Raw genomic sequence first — 15,669 nt, forward strand, 5'->3', positions numbered from 1 at the left:
TCGCGTGCATTTGTGTTTGATTAATTGCCATAGCGTAGTAACAATGCTCTGTAGTGGTTCAGAGGAGAAGTAGAAGAAGAGTTTGGATTTGATATCCCGCTTTATCACTACCCTAAGGAGTCTCAAAATGGCTAACAATTTCCTTTCCCTTCCTCCCCCACAACAAACCCTCTGTGAGGTGAGTGGGGCTGAGAGACTTCAGAGAAGTGTGACTAGCCCAAGGTCACCCAGCAGCTGCATGTGGAGGAGCAGGGAAGCAAACCCAGTTCACCAGATTACGAGCCCACAGCTCTTAACCACTACACCACACTTTTGCTTGTCTCTGCAAGCGTATGTATGTCATAAGCAGTACTAGACCTCAAGCTTGTCTTGCAGCAATGCACTTTCATACCCACCAAGTGTCCCGATTTCCCAGGGACAGTCCCGAAATTACAAAAGCCACTCCAGCTTCTGATTTCATCCTGGAATGTGGCTCTTTCCTCCACCAGCACTGCTGTTGCCAAGCTCAGAGAAGAGGATGAGCCAGCACTTGTCCTGAGCAGTGGTGGCGGCAGCTGTGACAGAACCCACCCTCAAGTGTCTCTATTTTCCAGGAATGTCCCTGATTTAGAGAAGCCGTCCCAGTTTCTGATTTGACCCGCTTTTCCTTAGGATGTCCCAATTTTCACTGGAGAAATGTTGGAGGGTATGGATTTATGTGACACCTGAGCCAAGGAGATGTGTAACAATACAACGTTCAGAAGACATCTGAAGGCAGCCCTGCATGGCGAAGTTTTTAAATGTGTAATATTTCTTTCTTGTTTTATATATGTTGGAAGCTACCCAGAGTGGTTGGGGCAACCCAGTCAGATAGGTGGGGTATAAATATTATTATTATTATTATTATTATTATTATTATTATTATTATTGAATAGGATGTCCCTATTTGGAGCAATATTGGAGGGTATGGGACACTGACTTGGGGACAATCCTCACCAAATGCATAAGACACTGTTAGCACACATCATTCAGGTAATGCATAATGGGACAGATGAGGCTGTATGCCAGAGGTGAGGAACCTGTGGTGCTCTGGATGTTGCTGGACTTCAACTCCCATCATCTCTGACCACTGGTCAAGCTGGCTGGGGCTGATGGGAGATGAAGTCCACCAACAATCTCTGGCAGCCCACCAGACCCCCAGCCGCTACTGCTCTATATCCTGAGAGCAGACTCCATCACCAAATTTGTGGACCTAAAGCCATGCCGCCTATGAGTGATTCTTGTCCTCAAAGTGGGTGGCACACTTGTCACAGCAGTCGGCATTTATTTTTGACTCAAAGGAGAGTCAACTGAGTGTAGAGATCTATAGCACATAATGTTGGGAAACTGTCTATTTAGATCTGACCCAAAATGGAGGAAATTAAACTTGACAGATGGACTATTTCACACAGCTCAGCACTTTACAGTATATGCAAACTATTTTTGAACACAGCTGCTCAGAAAGAGCTTGTAACATTTTCTTAGACGTCATAGGCACCTGGAAAAACAACAACTGGTAATCGGCTGAAATTGAGGCTTGCTAATATTATCTGGGCTCACTGAGTTTTGGATCGCACTGCCAACTCTCTCTCTCGTGACTTTTAGCATCTGAAAGAATAGCTGTATTTCTACATAGATATAGATATATAGATATCTCAGTCCCACACACAAAGTGAAAAAGCACTTCATTTTAAATATCACAGTCACATCTTTACCTTATTTAGAAAATGTATTCATTTTCCTATTGAGCTAGGCAATTTGTAAGTTCAAGTTTGTGGCATCCTTTGTTCCATGGTACAGCATCATTTTCGAAGTCAATCTTAACAAGCAAGCTACTACAAAATAAGGAAGCTGATTTAAATTCAGCTACAAGCCAAGCTGAAGCTATGGTTTTCCCAGTAGTGATGTATGGAAGTGAGAGCTGGACCATAAAGAAGGCTGATTGTCAAAGAATTGATGCTTTTGAATTAGGGTACTGGAGGAGACTCTTGAGAGTCCCATGGCCTGCAAGAAGAGCAAACTGATCCATTCTTAAGGAAATCAGCCCTGAGTGCTCACTGGAAGGACAGATCCTGAAGCTGAGGCTCCAATACTTTGGCCACCTCATGAGAAGACTCCCTGGAAAAGACCCTGATGTTGGGAAAGATGGAGGGCACAAGGAGAAGGGGACGACAGAGGATGAGATGGTTGGACAGTGTTCTCGAAGCTACCAGCATGAGTTTGACCAAACTGTGGGAGGCAGTGGAAGACAGGAGTGCCTGGCGTGCTCTGGTCCATGGGGTCACAAAGGGTTGTACACGACTAAATGGCTAAACAACAACAACAACAAGCCAATTGCAAATGACCAATAATTACCTTGTGGGCTGCAGGTATAATGAGGGTTTTCAGCAAGTTTCGATAGATGCTACTAAGATGGCCAAGGAGCTAAAAAACACTACCAAACTTTGAGAAAGAGCAAGTTAGAAGGAGGAAAAAGAAATGGCTGTTTGAGTATAAGGCACCACAAGATTCCAAAAGATTTAAAGCCCTAAATGGCCTCGGCCCAGGACACCTGAAGGAGCATCTCCACCCCCATCATTCTGCTCGGACACTGAGGTCTAGCGCCAAGGGCCTTATGGCAGTTCCCTCATTGCGAGAAGCAAAGCTACAGGGAACCAGGCAGAGGGCCTTCTCGGTAGTGGCGCCTGCCCTGTGGATCACCCTCCCATCAGATGTCAAAGAGAAAAACAACTACCTGCCATTTAGAAGACATCTGAAGGCAGCCCTGTTTAGGGAAGTTTTTAATGTGTGACAGCCAGATGGGTGGGGTACAAATAAATTATTATTATTATTATTATTATTATTATTATTATTATTATTATTCCAAAGCAAAAATTCAAAGGAGGTTTCCACTATGCTGTCTTAGACATGGCCATGCAATCTGTTGAAGAGAGATTCCAAGAGCTACAACAATATAATTCCCTGTTTGACTTCCTGAATGATACATTCAGTATATAATTAAGACTACTGAAGGTCTGCAAGAATTTGGAAAAAAAATCATTGATGCACAATAGAAACAAAATATATTAATGCTGAAGATCTGTGCTTATAGTAATAGCTCAAAGACTTCCAATGTCCATGCCGCCACAAGTAATTCTCTTCATGCTACAACAAAAACTCCTGGTGTCAGTGTCAAGTGGTGAATGCAGGTTCTCAAAACTCAATTTTTTTTAGAACTTTCATACGCTTTGTTGCAAAATAGACTAGCTGGCTTGGCAACTCTATCAACGTAACATGCCCAGACATCAGCACTTGACCTGAAGGAATCAGTGACAAAATTCGCAAAGGATAAGGCATGCAAGTGAGATTTTGATGTGCCTGAGATTGAAACTTTTAAAGGACTTAAATTTTAACACCACAGTTGACAAGATTATTCAAAATGATTTGTGTGCTAAAATGTTTGGTTTGGTGTTTGTTTGTTTTTTGTATTTGAGAAGGATAAACAGATATGGTTCTATACTTATTCTTGCAATATAAAATAAATTTAGCAGTTTCTAGTTTTGTGCTTTTCGTTTTTTTCTACAAGACACCTGTTTTTGGAAATTGAAATTAGGAGAGAGAGAGAGAGAGAGAGAGAGAGAGAGAGAGAGAGAGAGAGAAAGAAATGGGATAAGGGAAGCAAGCAAGCAGTTAACCTTGCCTAGGGCACAAAATATTTTGGCACCGGCACTGTTCCTAACAACTCTTAGCACCCTTAACAACCTACAGTTCCCGGGAACTATAGTTCTCTAAGGAAAGCCAGGACCATTTGAAGTGCTGTGATACAGCTCTAAAGACATAGATACATTCTCTAGCCCTTAAAATTCTCAACTGATGTCTGTATCAGAAGGATTTTACAGTGTTCTTGCACTTCATAGTTCATTCCGTAGCCCACATTAAGCTATGAGTCATCTACTTAGTTTTCTGATTGGGGGGAGAAAAGCAAGAGGAATAAATACATAACCTTGCAGCAGCAGCAGCAGCAGCTTCAAGACAAAAATGCTCAGAATTTTGTTCTCCAGGGGAGCAAAAAGAATAAAAGCAATCAGCTGTAATGGCAAATGGGAAGTGGAAAATATTTCTTCCTTTTTATTCCTAACACTTATGCAATTTTGGGTGGCAGAATAACTTTGAATTGCAAGCAATTCTTCTAAATAGACTTGGTAGAATTCAGTTCCCCCTTTAGGATTACTACGGTGTAATTTGGAGGGTGAAATTGGAAGCTGTTCCTAGCCACCCGTCAGCTTCTATGCTTCCGGCTATCCATTTTATTAATACAGTTTCCCCCAGCTCACCCTGCATGCAAGGATTTATTTGCTCATGTTGGGAATTATATATCACATCCTGTACTATGACTCCAACAAGCCTGCAGCTTTTGGGTTCATGTATGTGCCTCAGCGATACTGACCTTTGCAAAAAGCGGAGTGATAAAAGTCTAGCTGCAGCATAAATTCTGCAACAGTATGCTGGCGTACACTCACGATCAGGGGCATTTCACACATTTATGTTGTTGCAAATGGGATCTAGCCAATGTGTATCCATTGCAGAGGGGGCTCCAGCTGATCCTGGCTTCCCAGCGACCATCTCTGCATCATGCACAAATTTGCAGATGTTTGGTGGAGTATAGGGTCAGGTTCAAGGTGCTGGTCTTGACCTTCAAAGCCCTTTGTGGCTTAGGGCCCTCATATCTACGGGACTGCCTCCCCTGGTATGCCCCGCACAGGACCTTAAGGTCCATGAATAACCATAGTTTAGAGGTCCCGGGCCCTAAGGAAGTTAGACTATCCTTCACCAGGGCCAAGGCCTTTTCAGTGATGGCTCCGACCTGATGGAATGTTCTGTCCCATGAGACTAGGGCCCTTCAGGATTTAACCTCCTTCCGTCGGGCCTGTAAGACAGAGCTATTCCGCCTGGCCTTTAATTTGAATTCAGCCTGATCTTTTATTTCCCTTCTCTTCCCTCTCCCTCCTCTTTTATGAAGATCACCCGCTCTGAGACCCCACAGCTAATTCTCCCCTGGCCTCCTCGCTGGCCCAAGTAGGACCAATTCAGCCAGCTAGCCCTGGGGATTATCTAATTGATTTTTGAATTTTATTGTTATTCATGTTTTTATACTGCATTTTATGCTACTTTTATAATTAAGTGTTTTAAAGTGTTTTAAATTTGTTGTTAGCCGCCCTGAGCCCGGTTTTTGAACTGGGAAGGGTGGGGTATAAATAAAATAATTATTATTATTATTATTATTATTATTATTATTATTATTATAATTATTATTAGGTGACCGCTTCAGAAAGGTTAACATATGAGGGTGGAGGGTGGCTCAGTCGGTAGAGCGTTAGACTCTTAATCTCAGGGTCGTGGGTTTGAGCTCCATGGAGGGCAAAAGATTCCTGCATTGCAGAGGGTTGGACTAGATGATCCTTGTGGTCCCTTCCAACTCTACAATTCTAGAAGTTCTCAAGCCAAGTAATGCATACAAAATGCAAGAATGCATGTATCCGGCTAAGGTGTGCGTAAAAATGTGACTATTAATGAAAGATGCGTTATATAAAAGGGAAAGTTGCATCGGAAAAGTTAATACAACAACGTGTACAATAGCAGAAAGTCTCACAAAGATGGGTGTAAATTTTCATGAGGATGTAAAAATACATAAATAAAACAATGCAAACTGTTGTGGAGAGCCAGTGTGGTGCAGTGGTTAGAGCAGGGGTCTGCAACCCGCGGCTCCGGAGCCACATGTGGCTCTTTTACATCTTTGCCACGGCTCTGGGGTGGATACTAGCAAGGGGAGGAGGCGCATTGTGCGCCCCGACACTCCCCACTGTGGCGGGCGCTGTACTGGCTGTGACGTCGCATGGGGGCGGTGCGTGTGTTAGTCACGCACCGTCCCGACGTCACCTTCCCGCTGTCAGATCGCGGCTCCGGAGATATATTTGTTTTAAATGTTGCAATGGTTTTGCGGCTCCCAGTTTTTTCCCCTCTTCGGAAACGGGTCCAAGTGGCTCTTTTTGTCTTAAAGGTTGCAGACCCCTGGGTTAGAGTGTCAGACTAGGACCTGGGCCATCAGGGTTCAAATCTCCACTTGGCCATGAAGCTTGCTTGCTTATCTTGGGCTAGTTAGGCCTCTTAGCCTGACCTACCTCACAGGGGTTTGGTGGGAATTAAATGAGGAGGAGGAGGAGAACCTTGTGGACCACCTTGAGCTCCTTGGGAAAAGGGTGGAATAGAAGTGCAATAAATAAATAAATGTGGAGAACCATATTGAAGACTTGGGGGTAGGGAAAAACAGAATAGTACTGAAATTGATAGATTTACCCACCGCTACCTGGGAGTTGCACATCCCATTCTGAAACTAAACTTTATGAGGATTACGCCGAGTGAGGGAAGAATGAAGTGTGCCTACAACTGTAATTTTTTAAAAGTATGCCAGCTTTCAGAAATTTGGGAGATCTCATGCATTGTCTTCCAGAATCGCTAACTGTCCAGATCTCATTTCCCAGGATTCTTTGGGGGAAGCCATGACAATTCAGCTGACAGATAATAAATCCAATGTCAGTTTGTAGTTAGGATCTGCTGCGAATGATGCCCAAGCTCCCTACAATATGTCTCCATGGTAACCTTTGCTCAGAAAGCACTGGAGATGTTTAGTGTCATGCCAAAAAGGTCAGCATCTTGCAAACAGAAATAAATTAAGGGAAATTGCTGTGACTCAGAGGCAAAAAGTCTGCTTCAGGATGGCTGGGCATCTAAAGCTATGAAGCACCTTCTTTCATTTTATTGCCTCTTGAAGTAGAGAAGTGAATATATAAAGATAGGGGATGGGGGGTCGTACATTTTGCTACGTCTCTTTGAGCATACCTACATGTAACAAGCATGTTTATTTGTTTTCTTATTTCAGGAAACATATCCTGAAATTCTCAGGGTGTTTATTTTACTCATTAATTTATTGAATTCATATACTGCCCTGTATCCACAGGTCTCAGGGGGTTCACAGACTAAAGGGTAGCTTACAGTTAAAAATAAGATAAAACAAACAATTTCACAGAGAGAGGAGAGAGGAGAGAGAGAGAGAGAGAGAGAGAGAGAGAGAGAGAAAGAAAGAAAGAAAGAAAGAAAGAAAGAAAGAAAGAAACTTTGATAATTGAAACAGCAGAGAGCAGCACAACGATCAGGAACTTTTAATGCAGATGGAAACCAACAATTTAAAGCCTGGGTAAATCAGTACTGTACTAAGGTAAATCTCTCTGAGAAGGAAATACTAAAGGCAGAGCACCACAACTGCTGAGATTCTTTGTCAAGTAGTTCCCCACATTCAGCCACCACCCATTTGCAGTTAATGATGATGATGATGGTGATGATGATGTACCCATTATCTTTTCCCTAGTTTGCAGGGTGGTCAGGGTGCAAGTATCGACAGAGACAATTTTCAGCAGAAAAATGGCAGGAGAAGTCTCTCTCCTCCCTCCTTCCTGAAAACCACTTTCTCTTCCCAATTCTCACTACAGTGGAACCTCGTGTTACGTACCGTCCTGCTTGCAAACGCTGCGGGTTACGAGCTCTGCTAACCCGGAAGTAGATGCCCCTTGTTGTGACCTTTGCCCTGGGATGCAAGTGGAAGTCATGCGCCGGCAGCAGCGGGAGGCACCATTAGTGAAAGCGTGCCTCATGTTACGAGCGGTTTCGGGTTACAAACGGACCTCCGGAACGGATTAAGTTCCTACCTAACCAGAGGTACCACTGTACAACCTTCATGTCTGTATGGCACTAAAAAGAAAAAGAGACAGAATAAGAATTATGTCATAAATAAACACAAATGTTCACAGTTTATCTCAGTACAGTGGTACCTCGGGTTAAGTACTTAATTCGTTCCGGAGGTCCGTTCTTAACCTGAAACTGTTCTTAACTTGAAGCACCACTTAGCTAATGGGGCCTCCTGCTGCCGCCACGCTGCCGGAGAACGATTTCTGTTCTCATCCTGAAGCAAAGTTCTTAACCTGAAGCACTATTTCTGGGTTAGCGGAGTCTGTAACCTGAAGCGTATGTAACCCGAGGTACCACTGTATTGTCTATTCCAGAAGGTGGCTCTCCAGGGTGTCTCCAGAGGCGTATTTAGGGCTTCATGACCAGTTCTGCTGCACTGGGTGCTGAGCCTAGTGGGTGTTGCATGGTGCTGCAACTATGACCTAGTGAATTGAGCAGAACAGAAGGCGAGAGTCGGGGACGGGTGAATTTTGGCCTTGCACAGGGTGCTGCTGAAATCTGAAAGACCAACGTCTGCTGCTGGTGTCTCCCACCCACCATCTCATCTTTATAAGCAGGATGAAACCCAAGACTCTCTTCCCCCCAAAAATGTGCTCCATCATTGCGCCACGATGCCTGCCCACCCCCTCCTAGGCTTTCGTATGGAACAATGCAAATGCCAAGCCTCTTTCATGGATTCTTTTCTCTCCCAGCTTCATTTCCTATGAACTTTAGAATTGTTCAGACCAGATCTTAAGAGAAGATTGTGTCATCGTGCTTCGTACTTTGGAAGCTTTCTGCTTGCACTTAACCAAATCAAAGCCATGGGAAATCATTTCCCTTTGCAAAGCAGCTGAGTATCTTGACATTTATCGAAAAGCTGCTTAGGAGGATTCTGGAACTCCATTTTTGTTAAAAGCTGTTATATAAATGTTCCGCATTTTAGCATCTGGGCAGGGTATCTTCAAAAGGCAGGTACACACTGGGCTTATTTTCTCTGTATTAGCAGACTCTACACACACACATAAAATAGCAAGAAGAAAGGAGAGGTTTGTGGTGGCTTTAGCTGGTTTCAGACGCTCTTGAAAATCTAGTTTCGCCAACTTTCGTATGAGCCCTGCAGCTTTTAGCAGAAGTCATGCAACGGGCAATTTCATTCAATGGAAAGATAATGAATAGAAATGCCTGAAACATATGAATAGGCAGAGCCTGGAAAGCTCATTTTGAAAAACAACTAGTTCAAGAAGTCCAAAAAGGAACCACTTCCTGTTCATCCCTTTACAAAACAGACTAGTTTGATTCACATTCAGATCACAGTTCAACTCAAGTCATCGGTGGCGGCAGAGGAGGGGCAGGAGAGCAAGCCCCCTCCTAAACAAGCATCTCAGCCCCACTTGCCCACCCCATTTCTGAACTCTTGTCATTAGCATATGCAGTTATTTTTCTTTCTTGCCCACCTAGAAATATACTTTGCCCCTTCTGTGCCCTCCTATAATTTGGTTTTTTTTCTGGTGTTGCCACTGGCTCAGATTCATCCAAGGAATCCTCAGCATCTGCCTGCTGCAGCATTTAGAGTATCACAAGATGCTGCGCTGAACTATAAAACAGCCTTAAGCAGACTAAGGAAACCGTAAATGGCATATGCAGTCGAATGTGAATTGCTTATTTCCCCCAGCAGTTATGATCTCCAAGTTTAAATGTCAAAGTGTCCAAGAAGTATTTTTTTAAATAAAAGTGAGCTGGGATAGTTCGGTTGGTAAAGCATGAGATTCTTAATGCCAGGGTTGTGGGTTTGATCCCCCACATTGGGCAAAAAAATTCATAGTCCCAACTTTATAATTCTATAAATCCTTCAAAGTTCTATTTCTATTTGAAAGTTCTATTTCAAAACGAACTTAATCCACATTCAGTTCGCTTGACAATTATGGGAACGACTTTTGAGGTTAGTTCAGAGATTGTTTTTCTGTTTTTCTGCATGCTTACACACAAAGGCACTAGCTGTGTTTACTCTGCTACACATCCGGTAAAGCTGAGCGGCAGCCAAAATATGCTGGACCTAATTACACCACAATTTTAACTGATTTGTGGTTTTTCTAAAAAAATTTTTTATTTTAAATGCAAAATTACAGCAAAAATTACAAACATTGAATCCCAAATAAAACAGTACAAACAAGAAAAAAAAACACGAGAGAAAAAAACCACAAAAAACAAAAACACACATCTACAAATAAAACCATATCATCATTCTAATCTAGTCATTAAATACATATACACATATTGACTTCCTTCCTTTGTTCTAAGACCTAGAAATTTTTACTCTTTCTAAGTTGTTGTGTCTAATGTAGATTACCTCTGTCTTTATACTTTTTACACCATTTTCCTCTTTCTTTAACCCTGCAAAGCATCATTCATTACATACCGATAAATTTGAACTAATTTGATGGCCTTAATTAAACCTAACTAGCCCATTCCAGGTCCTTTGCACACAGTTGCCAACTTTTGCACTGGACGCTGCAGCTGATCAACATCATCATCAGCCTTGTTCTCAGGCATCACTTGTAAGAGTAACCAATTTGCAACAGTGCCTTCCTTATTTATGTGAGAATGGAAGAGACTACTCACAGTGCAAATGAACACTCAACTTGCCTTCCCCAATGCAAAACAACAACAAAGAGGTGATTTCAGGAACTTTCCTTCATTTAGGAGCAACAAGCCATTTAGACTTGCTATACAGAATTGACCAACGCACCTAACCAGTGCTAACTGGATTGGGAAGGAAACCACATCCATTCAAATCAGAAGGGAACTGCCGTTAGGGATTGAGGAGAAATCTGAATTACGTTCACATTTAAAGGCAACTCTACCCAATAAATAAAAATAATACCTAATTGACAGTCTCCAAAATAATACACAAACTGAAATGCAACCATCCTTCAAAATTGACACTACTCCAAATTTTGCAATGCAGTTCTCCAGCTAAGTAATTTTTACCAACATGCACATACTGGGGCAAAATGAGAATATAAATGCATACATTAGTGGAAAGAACATACAAAAATGTGTTGCATTCGGGAAGACTGCCTGGTGTTATTAGGAGAATCTACCGAAGAATTTCAATGAGGTGTGTTTTTTTTTTCCATTTAAAAAAATCGCAAAGTTTTGTGAAAATGTGGAGAACTAAAGTTAATAAAGGAAATATATTCCACCCTCAGCTGTTGTTATAATCTAGGCAAGCCTCTTAAAGAGATAGGTCACACATGTTGCAGAGTACGTCCTTTGTCTCATTGCAAAGGAGACAGAAACACAACAAAACTTACACAGCTACATTCATTTGAGATGATCTCAACCATGGAATGTTACAGAGAGAAGCAAGGGGGTAAACTCAAAGTAAACTGGCAATTCAGTAAAGGCACCTAGCACTCCACTCTCAGATATATTAATCCCTTGGAGACTTTCCTATCTGAACACAGTGAATTTTAATTAAAGGGTTTTGCCTATTCCAACAATGCATACTTCAATATCACCATAAGAAGAGTCCTGCTGGATCGGCCCAAAGTCCCATCATACTTCAGCATCCTGTTCTCACAGTGGTGAACCAGATTCACTGTGGGAAGCCTGTGCAGCAGTGCTCTCCCCAACAGCAATTGGGTTACAGAGGCCTTCTGTGGTGTGGAGAGCCAGTGTGGTGTAGTGGTTAAGAGCGGTAGACTCGTAATCTGGTGAACCGGGTTCGCTTCCCTGATCCTCCACATGTAGCTGCTGGGTGACCTTGGGCCAGTCACACTTCTTTGAAGTCTCTCAGCCTCACTCACCTCACAGAGTGTTTGTTGTGGGGGAGGAAGGGAAAGGAGATTGTTAGCTGTTTTGAGACTCCTTCGGGTAGTGATAAAGCGGGGTATCAAATCCAGACTCCTACTCCTCCTCCTCTTCTTCTGCTTGTATCATATAACTACTGTGGTTGGTAGCCACAGATGACTTTGACTATCCTTAGGGTGGAAGGCTACATCACCTTATTTCTTCATATAATACTGCCATTAAAGACAAAAGAGTAGGCCAAACTATATTTCCTCTTTGTTAATTGGCTCCTATATGTTATATGTTAGGTAAGTTTTGTTCCTGTGAATTTACATTCAGGTTTGTTGTTGTTGTAAGTAGATTGCCAGAGTAGCCACCATCCCAATACTGTTCAGGATCCTGATGTGTGTGTTGTGATCCAGATCAGGTCCCTGGCACTTGGAATTTGCATTGGATTGGGGCCATAGCAGGAGCCAAATGGTTAAAGACCACACCCACCCCACATTAGGGGCCTGCTAAATCCAGACTCTTTGGGTGGAATTTAATGTATGTTCTTGTCTGAAGAAGCATTTCAGCTTTTCCAAATGGAATGATCCCCCCTCCCTTCCACGCTGTTCAAAGAGATCCCCTGCCTACCCCCAAAGCCAATTTTGAGATGCATGGAGTGTGTGTGTGGGGGGGGGGGTGATGTAAAAGTTGGGGAAGCCCCATTGCACAAGTAGAAGTCTTTGTGCAGCCCTTCTGCTGATGGATCTCATTAGGTAAATCCTGCCCCCCGTGTTGGAAATTTGGGTAGAAAAATAGCACAATTATCCTGAGAATTGCAGCTATGCAATTTGGCCCTGCCATCAGCCACATGCAGAACGTTCTGCATTCTGCAGGTGTTCCTAAGCTATTAAGCAATTAAAGAAGTCACTCTCTTTTCATGCTATCCCAAACCATCTGCAAGAGATGGCAGTTGTCTCACCCTGTCTAATGATAGGCAGGCCCTGTTAAATACATAGAATCATAGAATCATAGAGTTGGAATAGACCACAAGGGCCATCGAGTCCAACCCCCTGCCAAGCAGGAAATACCATCAGAGCACTCCTGACATATGGTTGTCAAGCCTCTGCTTGGACTCTTTACGCAACGGTAGGCCAGGCTATGTTGTCAGTTGACTACCTTAAGAGTAACCACTGCTAAGCCATTAGAGGCTGAAAGTTCTGCAGGTGTTTCCATTAGAGGCTGTTAAGTGTTTACAGGGTTAGGTCCTAATTAAGAGACCACTGTCTTCTTTACGTAGCTCAATACCTTATTCCTGAGTTTGCTGCACATCAGTGAACTATTTTATAAAACTTGATCAAAAAATGGCTTCTTCAAGAAAAATTTATATCCCAGGTCATTTGCAATCGGAGACCTAGGCCACTGATTGAAATACCTGGAGAGGTTGACCTCTCTGCAAAAGGCCCTCCCATATTCCTGCCGACACCCTCTTTTTCTTTCTCTTTGGTTCCTTCAACTGTCAGTGTGATGGCTTCCTTCCCCACCTGAAATATAAATCAGCTGAAGAGGGTTGTGGGAGCTATTCTAGAAGTACTTGGCTAAATAAGGGGCTTGTGTGGGTTAGTTAGAAAACATCTTTGGACTTTAGCTGCAAAACAATGTAAGTTTGGTTATGTTTTTCTGATTTGCTGTTGTGTTGCTGACAAAAGTGTGGATATGTATTTGTCCTACTTATGATGCTGTCTACTATGAAGTGAGCTGAGAAGGGCTTTGAAGTTCTTAAGACTGGGGTAGCTTGTCTATCTCCCTTTTTGAATGCTTATAGGTTTCTTTTTATTGGCTACTTCATAAATTTTGGGTACTCATTTTTTTTTCCTGCCTTATTTCTGGAAGGCCTGTAATTTGGGGGCTTGTTCACCCAGCTTTCTCCTCTTAGGGTAAGTCTCTGCAAGTCCTTCCAATATCTCTTCTCTGCTCCTTTTTTATCGTGGAGTGAAATAATGGCTAATGCAGAACTGTGCTGTGCCTTTTTAAAAAGACCTTTTAAAAATATGTATCACACACACACACAACCCCTCTCATTGACTAACAATAAAGCAGGACTGCATCTCTAAGCTGCGGAAGAGCTGCACCTGTTGAAATGCTACCTGCTGGGTTGCTGTTCAAAGCTTTTCCTGTTGGGAGTGAAAGTGGGCAAAATATTAATGAGGAAAGGGAGAGGACCAAAGGTATACATCTATTTAGATTCAGCCACTGACTGGGAGAAGGTGGGATATATTTTTGGGGTTTGTTTGAGATGTGGGGTTGGAATAGCTACAAACTTTCATGAAAGACGGTGCTGCAAAGTAATAATGCTTCTGCCAGTAGGTGGCGGCAATGGGGCCTTGTCTTCAGGCCTTGCATCATTATTAAACTCAAGAAGACTCTGTTGGAAGCCTTGTTTGGCTTTTGGAACTGTGAAGCACTTCGCTGTCTAGATCAGTGTTTCCCAACCTTGTGCCTCCAGCTGTTTTTGGACTACAATTCCCATCATCCCTTGCCACTGGTCTTGCTAGTCAGGGATGATGGGAGTTGTAGTTCAAAAACAGCTGGAGGCACAAGGTTGGGAAACACTGGTCTAGATGCCAAGCCAAGCTAGAACAAAGGGAATAAACTGCCTTTCTCATAAAGGCTTTGGGATGAACTCCTGGCTTGTGTTAGGAAGTCTTTTTGTGTGAAACGGGCACAAATGGAGTTATATTTCTGGTCTTCCAGGTCAGACCACACAATGACTTCTAAAAGTCAAGAAAGCATTCCAGCTCCTGAGACTAAAGAAGTAGTACAACAGGTATGTTTCTCCTATCAGGTCTTACTATCTGTTATGTGCGCACACACACACACACACACACACACACACACACACTGCCTCAAACTTTTGGTTAGCAGGCAGGGTATAAAACTCCAAAATAAAATTTCTTGTTGGCATTTGGTGCTCCGGGGCTCTGGCGTCCTGGGGCTCTGGCACAGCTCCCCTCCACGCCTGGACTCTTTAGCCAAAAAGCTCCAACCTGAATCCCCGGCATTTCCAGCCATCCTATACAAAGCATTTAGCTGACAAAATATGCCTGTCTGATACCGAGCTACTGCTAGGACAACATTGGTTTGGACAGACTATTGTCCCGACTCTCTATAAGCAACCAAAGAAGTTTGTGTCCTGAAGTACAAAACATGTGCTCTCATATTGAGCTACGGCAGCGTTGAATGTCTTAACAATTGAAAAAAAAAAATAGGCAAGGTAACTTGAAACTTGGTGCATGGATTAATCCTAACGTAGAACTGTTAGATTTTTAAAGTTTGGAATTTAGTCCATCTTGACACTAACTTTACTGTGATGTGTCTAGTTAGGTACAGGCCATTGGTAGAACGAATGTCTAGAAGATTACAGGCCACTGAGATACTTTACTGATGGTCTCTTACCACACCTCTAGGATGTCCTCAAGAGAGCTACCAGTCTGCCTCTGGTAAGGTCCACCTATGATTTGGCTGCCTCTGCTTATGCCTCAACCAAAGAGAACCATCCCTATGTGAAAGTTGTTCTGGATTTGGCTGAGAAAGGTGTGAAGCATGTCTCTGATATTGCTGTGAGTGGTGCCCAGCCTCTTCTCAGCAAGCTTGAACCACAGGGTGAGTAGGCTGCATTGGAAATGTTCTGATCTTTTTCTTTTTAAATACCTTATTCCACCATACGTACAAAATTAAACACAAATGAAAACCAGTGTAAAAAAGCATAAAAATATCAGAGTTGACAAAGAGACCCATTTATCCATTCTTTGTCAAGAAAATTGGAGGCACCTATTACTAGAAACAGTAAAATGTCTATTTTTCCCACACTGGCAGTGCCAAAGAGCCCTGGAGGTTAGTTGTGTTGGTATAAATGTCCCACCACACAGTATAATAATGTTCTGCATTTTCTAAGCTTCTGGAAATTTATATAGTGTGGGTTATCTTTCCTGTGATTGTGAAGTTCCATACGTTTTTATACCACAGATAAATTATTCCATTTTTGTGTGCCATGCATAGCCTAGCTGCTGCCAGCAGCCATAGTACAAATTCTTTAGATCGCAATCTTTGAAG

The sequence above is a fragment of the Podarcis muralis genome, chromosome 10 (assembly GCF_964188315.1).
Source record: "Podarcis muralis chromosome 10, rPodMur119.hap1.1, whole genome shotgun sequence".
Lineage (NCBI taxonomy): Eukaryota > Metazoa > Chordata > Lepidosauria > Squamata > Lacertidae > Podarcis > Podarcis muralis.